This window comes from Nipponia nippon, unplaced genomic scaffold (genome assembly GCF_047370975.1).
Source record: "Nipponia nippon isolate SJK-2023a ecotype South Korea unplaced genomic scaffold, ASM4737097v1 scaffold_3, whole genome shotgun sequence".
Taxonomy (NCBI): Eukaryota; Metazoa; Chordata; class Aves; order Pelecaniformes; family Threskiornithidae; genus Nipponia; species Nipponia nippon.
In genome coordinates, this window is record NW_028262347.1 from 27,187,077 (window position 1) to 27,201,338 (window position 14,262).

A 14,262-nucleotide genomic window follows, 5' to 3' on the forward strand; every position below is an offset into this window, starting at 1 on the left:
TTGATAACAAATTGCTCCAAGTCCTGAGATAACATCCAAATCCTGATTCACTATTATACACAATAACATGATGTAAATTGCTATATTTAACCCCTTTGACACTCCAAACTGGAGTCTCTGGTGTAAGATGCTAATGCAGTATTTATTATTGCTTGGTGACAGAACATTCTTCACTAAAGATCTATTATTTATTGATGTGACCAATTTCTGCTTAGAAAACTGACAAAAATGACAAGGCCAGTGCTTAGTTTGATCACACATATGATTCCTCCTGATATGTATTCTGGTTGTAAGTGTAAAAGGATGGCAGGTATGATGGCCTTTTTTCCAACATCACCACTTCCTGTTGTTTTATTGCACCTAGATAAACCAAAAGCAATATTCTAGCTGGGGTTTTTTGTTTGTTTGTTTGTTTTCTTTTAAATCTGTTTTCTTTAAGAAACAGACCAGAGCAATTCAAATATTCAGGATAAAACTCATTTTAAGTCCCTTCTTATCCCTTTCCTTTGTTTCTCAGAATTATCCCTTGCTAACATAACCCAGCATTGCACAAATTGGAATAACTGGAATAACTAGCAAACTGGGTTAACTCATACATAAGAAAAATCCTATCTTAACAGTCCTTCCTAAAGGACTATTAACCATTGAAACATTTTAGTAAGACATTGATCATAGTAACATGTAGCATCTGTAACATCCTTCTCTATAGGCAGATAGCTGTTGTCTTCAGATGCTGCAACATCACTCCCCAAATGTCTTATTGTGACAAAAACATGATTGACACTCCCATTTAAAAAACAAAGTCAAACAAACTTCTTGCAAATTTTCTCCCCAACTCTTCCCACTTCTTTTGCTTATTTTTTTCTCTGCATTTAATCCTTCTGAAAGTTCCTGGATCACCAGCACTTGGTTATAGAATTCTACTCTAATCAAGTAAAACACAGGTAAATACTTCAGTCCTCCACACCATTTATATTTTAATCCTCCCTGGAAAGACAACAACACATTCCAAACCTAGAAGATAGCCCATTCCCTGAGTCTATGCATTTTGTTGGTATGATAAACACTAATAAATAAGGGTTTGTAGAATTTGTCAGCATGTTACCAGCAGAATATACTTCAGTCATTTGCTATAATCTCATTATTTCCACTCACTATACTACTCCCTCCTGAATTGATGGAGAGACTTAATTCATATTAGGAGCTTGACATTTGAAGTAAGAATACGTAGTAGGAAATAAAAAGCTTTTCTAATATCAAACAGTGTTTCTCTAATGGACAACAAAAGTAAAGACTCTATTTTCTCAGTACTTAAATGTTAGGTGTGCAACACCTAAATAAAATCTGAAAATCCTTTTGAAAATTACAACTTTTAGATCTACTAAATGCTCTAAAGGAACATAATTAACATCAATCAAAATTGAAACAATAATTGGATATTTAAGGATGGAGTGTAAATTAAGAACCATAGGCTTGTTCTTCACATGGATAAGTAAATCAATCAGATTTTCGTGATTTTCTTTTGAAAGCAGTAAGGTGAATACATGACAAACTAATATAATTTCTGATCTACTAGACACATTTAAAACTGAAATCTATCAATTTCAGATTCTTTATTTGTTAAATGAGCATAATCACAGTTATATATTTTGTGTTATTATATACTTTGTGTTATTATATACCATTAGATATTATTGGTAAGTTTGTTGGGCTCTGTGAAAGAATTTGCATTGCGTGTGTGAACTTTCTTTAAAAAAAAATTACTTAATCATCTACTATTTTAATTTTTAAAAAAGGTTGTAATGTTAATTTTTAAAAAAGATTGGGATGTTATGCATAACGTATTTAATTAAGAAAAAAAAAAAGACAATCAATTTATCAAGGTGTACTGCTTTAAGTTTATTAGGTGTCCTTACCTAATCTGAAGAAAACAATTTAGAAATACTTCAGCATAACCACAGAATGACAGACCTGTTGGAAGCAGCCTCAGCAGATCATCTAGTCCAACATCGCTACTCAAAGCAGTGTCACTGACAGCAGGTTACTCTGGGCTGTATTCAGAAGGTAACTCCAATTATATGTTTAAGTATCTCCAAGGATGGAGACGCCACAGCCTCTCCAGAAGACACGTTCAGTGTTTGATCACCCTCACAGTAAAAAAGTTTTTCCTTGTATTTAAGTGGAATTTCCTGTATTTCAGTTTGTGCCCATTGCCTCTTGGCATTTCACAAGGCACCACTGAGAAGAGTCTTTCTCTGTCTTGTTTACTCCTTCCCTATGACCATCAGGTATTTACACACAGGGATAAGATCCCCCTGAGCCTTCTCTTCTCCAGGATGAATAGTCCCAGCTCTCTCAGCCTCTCTACATAGCTCACATGCTCCAAGCCCTTCAGCTTCTTCATGGCCCTGTACTGGACTGCAATGCATCCATGTCCCTCTCGTACCAGGGAGCCCTGGACTGGACACAGCACTCCAGCTGTGGCCTCCTCAGTGCTGAGGGGAGGTCCTTTTCTACAAAGGAATTAGAAAAGAACTTCCATTTTCATCATGCTGCTCTGAAACTTCGTTGTTAAAAGTACAAAATTACATTTTTTGACTTGAACAAAATTTCTATTGAAGGGTACTTGACCCTGTATGTTTTAATTACAACAATAGGTGAATCAAACATTAACAAGGATACAATTAGTTTAAAACACAAGGAAAAGTCAATATGGTCTTCTGGGTTAAATGAGGTTTTTCCCCCAAAGCGTAGTAACTCAAGCAATGTAAATAGAATATTGACAGCACAAGGCTTATGTGACAGGAAGTTGTGAGAAGTCACAGCAAATTATCAGCCTACTTAATATGAAATATCACAAAGACTAATTGCAGTGGTTTACTTGCCCTATTCCACATTTGTCTGTGTCTTCTTTTGATTGCACAGCTTGTTTATGGGTTTATCATTACAGTTCCAGAACACTTGATCTATCTTTATCAGTTAGTACAGAGTAGCTACTAAGCAAAATATTATTGTCATATAATCAATGAAAATTTGACAGTAGTGTCGCTTCTTGTTCAGCTATAACCTGAGCTGGGCATATTGTTTGCATTCCCTGAGTCTGTGCTTGATAAACATAAAATTATTTCTTTTACCAGCCTTAGTGGCAAATGAATACTGAAAATAAAGAAAAATAAAGTAAATCTTCACAAAATATATAGCTAAATTTCAATCACTTGGAAATACACTTATAAGGAGTTATGCGGTAGCTAAGAAAACAGTTGTCCATATCCCCCTTTCATTTTTGCATCCACAAGCCAACCAATATCAATGAGATTAGATGAATGTGGAAGAATGTTTTTCCCTTAAGCCTTCAAAATGCTCAGATTAGTAATCAGGATAACTAAGGGAGCTAGTGATGAAGGCCACAGTCTTTTATAAGAAAACCACAGCTCTGTGGTGAGAAAGCTAACTGAAAATATTATATGGAGTTAATGTGTGACTGGACCATGTACCTCAGTTTTTAGCAGATGAATGAGAGAACACAAACTTAGAGATATGCAAGAAAATAGAGAGAAGAACTGAAAATGAGTCAGCTTGTCAACAAATGTCAAAGATAATAATGTGATAAAAATTAGGAAGGATTTTAGAAAACATTCAGCTTTGGCGTTGTGTAAAATGAGCAGCGTGATATCCTTCTGTAAGTATAGAGGGAAGATGATGTAGCATAAGATGAATAAAGACAAGGTAGAAGCATAAAGTAAATGAATGTTTGACAGAGGAATCATATTTGAAGTCATGAGTAACTAAAAGGAATCAAAAAGTTTGTAGGAAGAGAGTGAAAGAGATAGAGTCATGTGGGAAGAAAGAGGAAAGGACAATTCAACCAAAAGAGTTACTGAAAAAAGAAACAGAAGTCATGAATGTCTCATACATCAAGGTATACTAAGGGAAGTATCCATAAAAAATAACTCTCTTAAAGCTCCTATTCTATTATTTCAACAGATCCAGAACAGATGCCAGATCCCTGCCTCTGTAGGGGTCAGTGTACATGAAAATCTGAAAAAAGAAAATAAAACCTTTTTGGCTATAAATTAAAAAAAACACAAAACCTAAATTCCACACTTATAAAGCAAAGAACAATTATTATCATGGACTATTTAAACTGTGCTACCACTCACAGTGTGCTATATGCTTATCCAGAGAAGCTGACAAGTGGAGAAAGTAAGCAGTATATGGAAGACAAAGAAGAATAAATTATATAAAATATATATTTTATATACATAAAATTTTATATACATAAAATATATATAAAATACATATAAAATAATTATATATAAAATTATATATGCTTATATAAATACTAACTGTATTCATTGATGATACATTATGGTGGTTAGGATGGCGCTTTACTAGAGAAATGGAACAGAAAGAGAATCATAAAGAGAGAGAAGTAACCTATTCAACATGTTCAATAAGAAAAATAGGTTCAGATCATCTCTGATCATCCATGGATTCCCATTATCTGAAGATGACTCATCTGGATGACTTGAGAACAGAACTGGGTTGCTACAACACAAGATTTTATGTAAAAGAAGAAAGTATAAAGTCAGAAAGTAGTGAAACCAGAACCGTCTTGCTTTTAGAAAATGGTGTGGACTGCAAGTTTATATTTCTATTCTCATTGAAATCACTGTCACAAGGACAGATTCCTGTTGTGACATGCTGTGTTCTCATTATATCTTTTTCAGAAGAAATAAAATCAATACCTCATGCATTTTTCAAAGCAAGTTTTAATCTACATATGAACAGCTAAACACACTACATGAGACCACTGTCTTTTGTATACTCTAACAGTTTTTAAAATTGCACTACCTTGTTCTCATAATAAAGATTACAGTAAGGATGAGGTATAACATACTGTACCTTGAATTAATTTTTGTAACAATAATTGTAATGAAAGAACATACTGGCAATGTATGTTTAAAGCTCAGCTTTCATTAAAATTGGGAAGAAGAAATTTTGGACTCTCTCCCAGATGGCTCACAGCAATCTTCTGGTAAAAAAAGATATGAACCAGTTTATGAAGCCACAATGAGTTTTGTTATGCATTTCTGAGGGCTGAAAATTAATAATTAATGTAAAATAAAGAAATGTGGAACACAGAATGCTGGAATTACAAAGCTGTGACATCCACAAAAGAAAATCTGCAGAAACATAGAATTATTTCAATATGGACTTCAATCTCCATCTAAAGTCAGAAAAAAGCCTGTCATTGATTTTCATGAGAACAAGATTTGACTAATTGATCCTGCAGCTTAAAATCAATAAGATGCCTTTTCATGTGCTGTCCATGTTGATCTGGTTCTGTTAATCTCTTTCACATCTAAGTAATTCATAGTTAATGACTGAACTGGGTAATTAGTCCTGACCAATCCAGATGCTGAATCCTGTGACAAACTAAATGCTATCACTAGAACTTAGCCACATCTACCAGCATCTAGGAGGCAAGTACTGATAACTATTCTTAAACTGAGAACCTCCAAATCTATCGTCTAGTGGCAGTAGATAGCATAAACCCATAGTTTACTAATAGTAGTAGTAGTAGTAGTAGTAGTAGTAGTAATAGTAGTAGTAGTAGTAACAGCATAAACCCTTAATTGGACAGATCAAACAAACAAACCAAAAAAACCTATTAGGGCTGACAGGATACATTGCAAATATCCCTTTACTTTCAGGATGCCACTGGCTTAAATCATGTTCAGTAAAAACAAAGATGACCAAAAGTGGACCCTTCCATGTTATTATCCTGCTTTGTTTGGCAACAACTGTGATAACCTTGTTCTGCAATACTTCTAAGACCTTTTATACTACCTGTCTCATAAAACAATACCTTGAGTGCTAGGGTGTTTCAAATTCTCAAGGAATCTGGCCAAGCCTTGACAGGAGTCTGGCAATCAGGCTCCCCTTGGTCGTACCAGGCACTCTTGCATGGCCGAGCTGAGGAACAAGAATGCCTTGATCCCACCTGGCATAATCAGTCACCCCTTGACAGCTTGGGAACACTTCACTGTGGATCGTAACTCAGGCGGATCGGTATGGAAGGATCGTACCTGCCCTGCTGAGATTAATGAGAACTCGGCAATAACTGACCACAACTGTGGCCAGAATGGAAATTTACTGATGCCTAAAGTCAATCGTCTCACAACCCTATGAACAGCAGTACCACAGGAGACCCTTTGAGGTCTTCTGGACCGCACCAGGCTGCATCAGTATCTCCCTCTGAGTGGGACACCTCTCAGAGCTGCAAACTCTTAAGTTTGAATACGCAGGCCTGGCAACAGGACCTGGGCTGATCTCCACTCCCCTTCACTCCTGGAGGTTCAACACTTCACCCATTGAGACAATCATTGAAGTGAGTATTTCACTGAACTCAAGGGGAATTTTTGATGGGTATCTTTATCTGCGCACATCAAACTCATGAGGGATTTTAAGAGGTACCTTTATTAGGCCTATTGTGTGATTGTGTGTGTGCGTGTATTGATACAAATATTGTAGTAAGTTTTATTTAATCACTTTGTAGATGCTAGAGTAACCAATGATTAGTTACTACTAAATTCTAGTGATTCTCTCCTTACTCTCTAGTGAATAAACCTAAATTGCTGCTGAATACACATAATCCTTAGACATAAACCATTGACCAAGTCTGAGACTAGGATTGGATCCAGCTGTACCTAGGCTCCTCTCTGAGAAGGAGTTTAGAAAGCAAGGGGGTCCATTCCGAACCTCGTGACTCAATGGGAGAGCCTCCTTTACTCCCCCCTTGTATTCCCTTCTACCTCAATCTTCCCCCCCCTCCACGCCTCTCTCCATATAGTCCATTCATGTAATAAGTAATTGAGTGAACCTTGCCATCAAACTTTGTTAAATCACCCTTTTATGAATTTCTACTAAAATCACTATTTGCAAATAGCTGTGGCGGTGATTATTTAAGTGACCGAACAGCTCATTCACAACAATTTCAACCAACTGATCAACTGCCACATAACTGTTCATCTTAGTAAATGGTAGGCTGAGTGGAGTAAAGCAATATGGTAAAAACAAAGCAACAGGGTAAGACAAAGAGTGTGTGTCTTGTCTTCTAAATTCATCACATTATCCTTAACACTTTGCTCCCCAGTTCCTTAGGTAGCACCCTAAAATATTGTTTCACATGCTCAGAAACAAAGACAAGGCCCATATGCTGAAAACCAGCTTTCTAATTAATTAGTACCTGTTATTCTAGAGTCACTTAGATTCTCTGTATCACTGTTTTTTCCTTGTAGCTGGAAATGCAATAGATTTATAAATAAATTGTAAATAATCTAAAATTTTAACAATCACTGGTTTCTTCCTGCTTACTCTTTCTAAGCCCTAAAGCTCACATTTTAATTACAACAAAAATTGTGTGTCCATGTTTTACCAACCAGTCAGCCTCACCTTCTTGCCTGGTAAGATCATGGAACAGATTTCATATGTCAAAACATATGAGAGACGGGGAGGTGACTAGAGAGCCAACATGGCTTCACCAAGGGCAAATCATGCCTGACAAATCAAGTGGCATTCTACAATGGAGTGACTGCATCAGTGGACAAGGGAAGAACTACAGACGTCATCTACGTGGATTTCTGCAAAGTCTTTGATACGGTCCCTGACAACATTCTTACTGCTAAATTGGGGAGACATGGATTTGATGGATGGACTGTTAGATGAATAAGGAATTGGCTGGATGGCTGCATCCAAAGAGCTATAGTCAATGGCTCAATGTCCAAGTGGAAACCAGTAACAAGTGGTGTTCCTCAAGGGTCTCTACTGGGACCAATGCTATTTAATATCTTCATCAATGACATAGTGGGGTTGAGTCAGCAAGTCTGCAGATGACACCAAGCTGAGTGGTGTAGCTGATATTGCTGAGGGAAGGGATGCTATCCAGAAAGACCGTGGCAGCCTTGAGGAGTGGGCACATATGAACCTCAAGAAATTCAACAAGGCCAGGTGCAAGGCCCTGCAACAGGGTCAGGGCAGTTTCCAATATCATTACAGACTGGGGGATGAATTTGTTGAGAGCAGCCCTGGGGAGAAGGACTTGGGCATACTGATGGGTGAAAAATTGGACATGAGCTGGCAATGTGCAGTCATATCAGAAGCTTGGCCAGCAGGACAAGGGAGGTAATTTTCCCCCTCTACTCCACTCTTGTGAGACCCCCACCTGGAGTACTGCATCCAGCTCTAGGATCCACAGTACAAGAAAGACATGGACCTATTAGAGTGGGTCCAAAGGAGGGCCACAAAAATGGTCAGAGGGCTAGAACACCTCTCCTATGAAGAAAGGCTGAGAGAGTTGGGGTTGCTCAGCCTGGAGAAGAGAAGGCTCTGGGTAGACCTTATTGCAGCCTTTCAATACTTAAAGGGGGCTTATAAGAAAGATGGAGAGAGACTTTTTACCAGGGCTTGTAGTGACAGGGCAAGGTGCAATGGTTTTAAACTGAAAGAGGGCAGGTTTAGATTGGACATAAGGAAGAACTGTTTTACAATGAGAGTGGTGAGACACTGGAATGTGTTGCCTAAAGAAGTTGTGGATGCCCCATCACTGGAAGTGTTCAAGGTCAGGTTGAATGGGTCTTTGTGCGACCTGACCCCATGGCAGGTGTGTTGGACTAGATGATCTTTAAAGTTCCCTTCTAACCCAAACAATTCTATGATTCTGTTTCTATATTAAATTGTCACAATCCTCCTGTCCAACCTGAAGATAACAGAGACTTACTTTGCAATGAGAAACCCACTGAGTTCGGGCGAGATTTTTGTTCCCCCTCTTCCTCTGCTCTGACTGCTATTCCATTGTAAAACACAACCAATTTCTCAGGTATACCTGCCTTTCATGACAGAGTATTATGTTTCCTCACAAACCTCTAGGTTGGCATTACGCCAGATTCTTGCTATAATGATAATAGTAATGCTTATTCCCACATATAGTTGAGTGGAATGCTTACCTGCATGCAGACTAATAGAGTGTGATGCAAGCACAGATGACACCAAATCTTCTGGGTTTTTAACATATAATTTTTAACACTGTCGTTCACTGTCAATTAAAGAGTGATACCCAGCCTGATTATATTCGCTCCCATTGTCTTAGTCAGAGATTGCTCATGAGACCTTGAGAACTGTTGAAAGCAGTTCTGAAATAAAACATCTATGGTCATATTTCAGTAATAAAAGACTGCAAGCAGCTGAACAGAAAGAGGGAATTTGTCTGTTAGAGAAGCACATCTGTCTTTCATTATGCAAGGCACCTGTCACCCAACCAGTGACAAAAAGTCAATATCCTATTTGCTTTTACTTCAAAGAATTTGCAACCTGGAATCATCAGTTTCATCTATGATAAAAATTGGCAATTGATGGCAACAAAATCTTTTTACCATTATTTTCCCTTGCAGGTCAAAGAGAAAAACAATAAAATACTTCATTCATGCAAATGCCATTTTCTTATTTAGACATCATAGATAAATTGCCTTTTTAGTACAAAAAAAAAAAAAGTGGGAATTATTATTTAATGAAGAGTAGTGTCCACAAAATAGCATAAGCATATCTTTTCATTATCATTTTCATATTGTTGTTTCAGAGTAATTTCCTTAATTTTCAAATGTATTTTCTTCAATTTATCTTTCCCCAGTGTTGCTTAAAAGGTGATAACACCACAGTCAACGATATTTGCTTCTTGAAATAACATATTAAAAAGAAGCAGTAATACTAAAGAGAAGCAGAAAAACATCTTGGCTTTAGCCTTTAACAAGAAATAAAACAAGAGAAGGTAAGCAATCTTTAGAGTGCTGTTTCTGCTTAGATTGGATCTCACAAGATATGACTTTTTTTCCTTGTTAAGCAGTTGTCTTAGCCTTTTGTGCTTTGCCAATGAATGATGACTGTTTGCCTTCAGACACTTACTCAAATGAAAATACACTGAGCATTTTATTCTGAAAGTAGCTTACCTTCTTTTCCCTGGCTTCAGTAATACCAAGAATACTTAGAACCTTGCAGGAATACCTAACGCTTTCAGAATTAAATACAAACAAATGCTATGGCATATTTTTTTTGGTTAATTTGTCAAGTCCAACTGAAGTTCACATCCTGAGATACCTTCTAGAAAGATAGACGCTGAATGTTATAATACTTTCTCTGCCTTAATGGTAGGATCCTGGTGGAAACATTAGACAAACCCATAGAACCACCAATGACTGTTTAACATGCTCCTGAAGAAGAAAATCTGTGTCAGGAAATCCCTGACTTGCTGATTGCCAGAAACTGGGAGTTAATATAAGAGAGTTGTTCATGTTTAACCTGTTTCTCATAGTTTTGGGGCTTTTGTTTGTTTGTTTTTAACGAAGCACCAAATAGTAGCTTGGCTTGGAGGGAGACCCTAACACAGGGTTTTGACCTGGTCAACCGAATAATTTTTGTGTATTCCCACTGTCACATTTTGATCATATGTACAAAGGATCACAGAAGAATGAAAGCAGATTAAAAGCATAGATAGATCCTGAAGAAAAATCATAATATGGTGTAAAATATTTGAAATCATACTTAATGTAACTTCTGTGTAAATATTCAGAATATTCCTACAAAAGAAGTCTTACAATCCAAGAACAAGCCTGAAATAAGGACTTACAAATCGAAAACAGAATGTAACTATAGTTTAAAAGATTCAGCATTAAATTATGATTCAGAGACTTCTAGTCTTTGAACTTCTGGTCATCACCAAGTTTCATAAATTCATTAAATAATTAATTTTTAACATAAGCATTCCTTTCATTCCTACAGTTCTTCATTGTACCAACACCAGCAGCAGTTTCACCTGGCCAGCTAGACATATCTCCAAATTAAACACTACTGGCATCCAGGAGCAAAACAAAAGGAGTACACAAGCCGTGTAGCTCACATGTAGATATTTATAAGCAGACATACACATCTATATGTTTTAATATGTAAGTTAAATCCCACTCCAAGTGAATAAAAATTTGATATTGTTGCACCAACCACAATTTGCCAAGTCCCAAATGAAAAATCTGCAAACAAAGAAAATGTTTTTAAAATATGCCTTTTCAGCGAGAAGGTCATAAATTCAATAGGCTTTGAGAGTATTAGTTTGTTTTCCTTGTGGGGGGGAGGGGGGGAATAATATCTTGAAACACCAGGCAGCTTTTAAAAACACTGTGATTCCAGTTGACTTTTAATCTCCTCAACATATACTGTAAGCAGACAATAAGGAAAAAATGCTAAATAGACTATACTGTAGAAAGCTTTTAATTTTAAAATAATAAGTTTTCAATTGAACAACATTCCAAGGTGAATAAGTTTGTTTTACCATGACATGTTTTCTCTTACAAAACTGTGAAAGAGTAATATAGGAACATTTATTATTTAATATTTGTATTGCAGTAATAGCTGGAGCTTGAAAATGAGGAATCAAGGCCCCACTGATCAAACACATCATAACAAAAGTAATTCCTCCTTACAAAGTTTAGAGTCCAAAAGCCAATAGTGCCATCACATTTTCTGTTGTACTTGGAAAGCTTATTACAAAAGTCAGGATACCCATCCAACAGTTTAATACTTTTGGGTTCTTTCTACATTCAGGGCAAAAAGTCAAATCATATATATATATATATATGCCTAGCAGAGTTTTTTAAAGAGAAATGAGAGGTTTCATATCTTCTGCTAAAATCAAGTATACCAGCATTCTAAATTGACTATCTTTGTCTTAGATTTGCTAAACCAGACTTTCAGAATTTATCATTCATAAGTTTTCTTCCACCTTATTTCTCCTAACAGCTTATCTCCCAGCTCAGAATATACATACCAAGTTCTTGTCTAAAAGCATGTCTTCCCAAACAATACTTGTATCGTGAACATGGCTGAGGTTCTTATTTATTCATATGTGAATTTGTAGTAATACCAAAATTTTTTTACAAGTTATCCACTAACTTATTTTGAAATGAAGCAATGTAGTTGTCAGTTTTCATGTAGGTAGACTTTTCAATATCTTTGGCTACATATTCCTGAGTATAATTATATCAGTAAGAAATATTTCAAAATCCAGCTATCACTCATTTGAACACCTCACAAGGTATCACAGAAGATGTCATTTTCCCTATTATTGCAGAGCATTTTTATGAAATTTTTTACATACAGAAGAGGTCACTCTATAAAAATAAGTGCACAAAAAAACAAAATAATTTTTTACCTTGTTTTGAAATCTCAGAACCATGTTTTCTAAAATATCTAGAGGGGATTGTGTTCCAGAATCTGAATGTTTAATCTGAGATAACTTTAGGTGTGTGCACATAATGACAGGGCTGAACTCAAACCTTTGAAACTTAGCCTTCAGGTTAGACACTCGGAAGCCAACAAAGTCAATGTTAATTTCTTTTAACTTTTTATTAGCTTCTACATTTAACTTATTTATTTGCAGAAATGAAACATAAATTTGATTCAATCCAATCCATAAAATAAGAAAAAATTAAGTGTTGGAGGACTGTGTTGTGAACTATTGACATTTATTGCACTAATACAGAAAGAAGGGCACATTGCTTCTGTAGACACTTCAGGATTCTGATGTATGACCATGAAGTATAATTGAAGATGTGTTAGAGAAACAAATCTACCAGATACTTTGATTGTTAGTAAAACTTCTGAAGAAAACAACAATATTTTAAAATAATCTTAAAACATGCTGCATCTCAATAAAGAGGTTCCCACATGCAGGAATTAAATCTTGGTAAATTCAAACTCATTAAGGCTCTACCTGCTGTTCTCTGTATCAGTTATCTCTGAATATGACAATATGGAACATTAAAAATTAGAAAATAGAAGTATACACTCACAACCCGTAGAAGCCCACACTAGTTTTAACTACAGGTAAGCAAACCAAATAAAAGCTGGTGGCGGTCTTCACAAAAGTCAAAAGGCAGAATTTGGCTCAAAACTGTGAATGAAATATCCTTATATTACTTGCTTAATAAGAATCTTGAAATAATATTGGAAAAAATAATAGCAGTAACAAAAATGTACCAATATTATCAAGGCTAATTTAATAGTGAAATCCCTTTTATTTGTAACAGTATAACATTTTTCAAAACTAATCACTAAGGAGAACTTCAGGCCTAGTAATCACCAAGTGCTGATTAATAGCCTATTTAACTCCAATTGAATTTAATGTAGCTACCAGTCATCCAAGTAGTTTCTAATCCATTCCAAGCTTCACAATAACATTAACTAACTGACATTGTAAGGGACAATGTCAAATCAGATGGCAAGGATTACTATAGGTCATATTTCTGAAAATGAGTTCCCACAAAAATATAAACATAAAATGCCAGAAGAACAACAGTAACAACATAATAGACATGACTTTGGCTTCAAGCAGGAAACCCTGAAGAGAAACACATTTAGTTTTAATTGTCTCTATAAAATGAACTCTGCACTCCAATTCTGAAGCGTTCACATGAAGATCTTGATCCTTTACTTACTTGCTCATATGGGCCCCATCTTCTTGGGGCAGAGAGGAATTTTTTACTGATTTGTAAGCCGTAACAGTTTCCTTTTTTTCGTAGCTGTTAGCTATTATCAACTGTAAAAACATTAAAATGCATTTTGGAAACCATCAATAAAATGTGTCTTCCTAGGCTGATCACGTGAACTTCACAAAGCTCAGCACAACGTACTAGTTAGTAAGGTTTTGGTCTTTGTCCAGAAACTTAGATAAAATTTTCATGAAGTCTGCCAGCTTGAATTTTCAATGAAATCTCTTACTTATTCTAGAAAAAGACTCATCTCTCTTCGTAACAATCTTTACTCTACTTTTTTTACTTAGATAGATCACTTCACCTTAGACACACTTTGATTAAAGTACATTGTTGGCTATATGTGTTTCTTTCAATGTGATCTCAAAGCTGTCTTCACCACTGCAGTGCAGCTGTCAGCTGTCAAGGAGAGAGACCAAATGCCACTTTACTGTAGCTGGGGTCCAAGCTGTCCATTCTCTGAATGGTGAAGAAAGGGGTAAAAAGATGAATTTTAGCATAGTACATTCAGATCCTGAACTGCCACTTTGCTTTCTGCGCTGGATATCACCAGAACACATTGTTTTCCACTAAAGCTCCCATTGCAAATGGTAATGTTACAGCTGCTTGAATGCTGACCTAACTCACTAGGCATCCTCTAAAACACGTGTACTTGGAGAACAACATT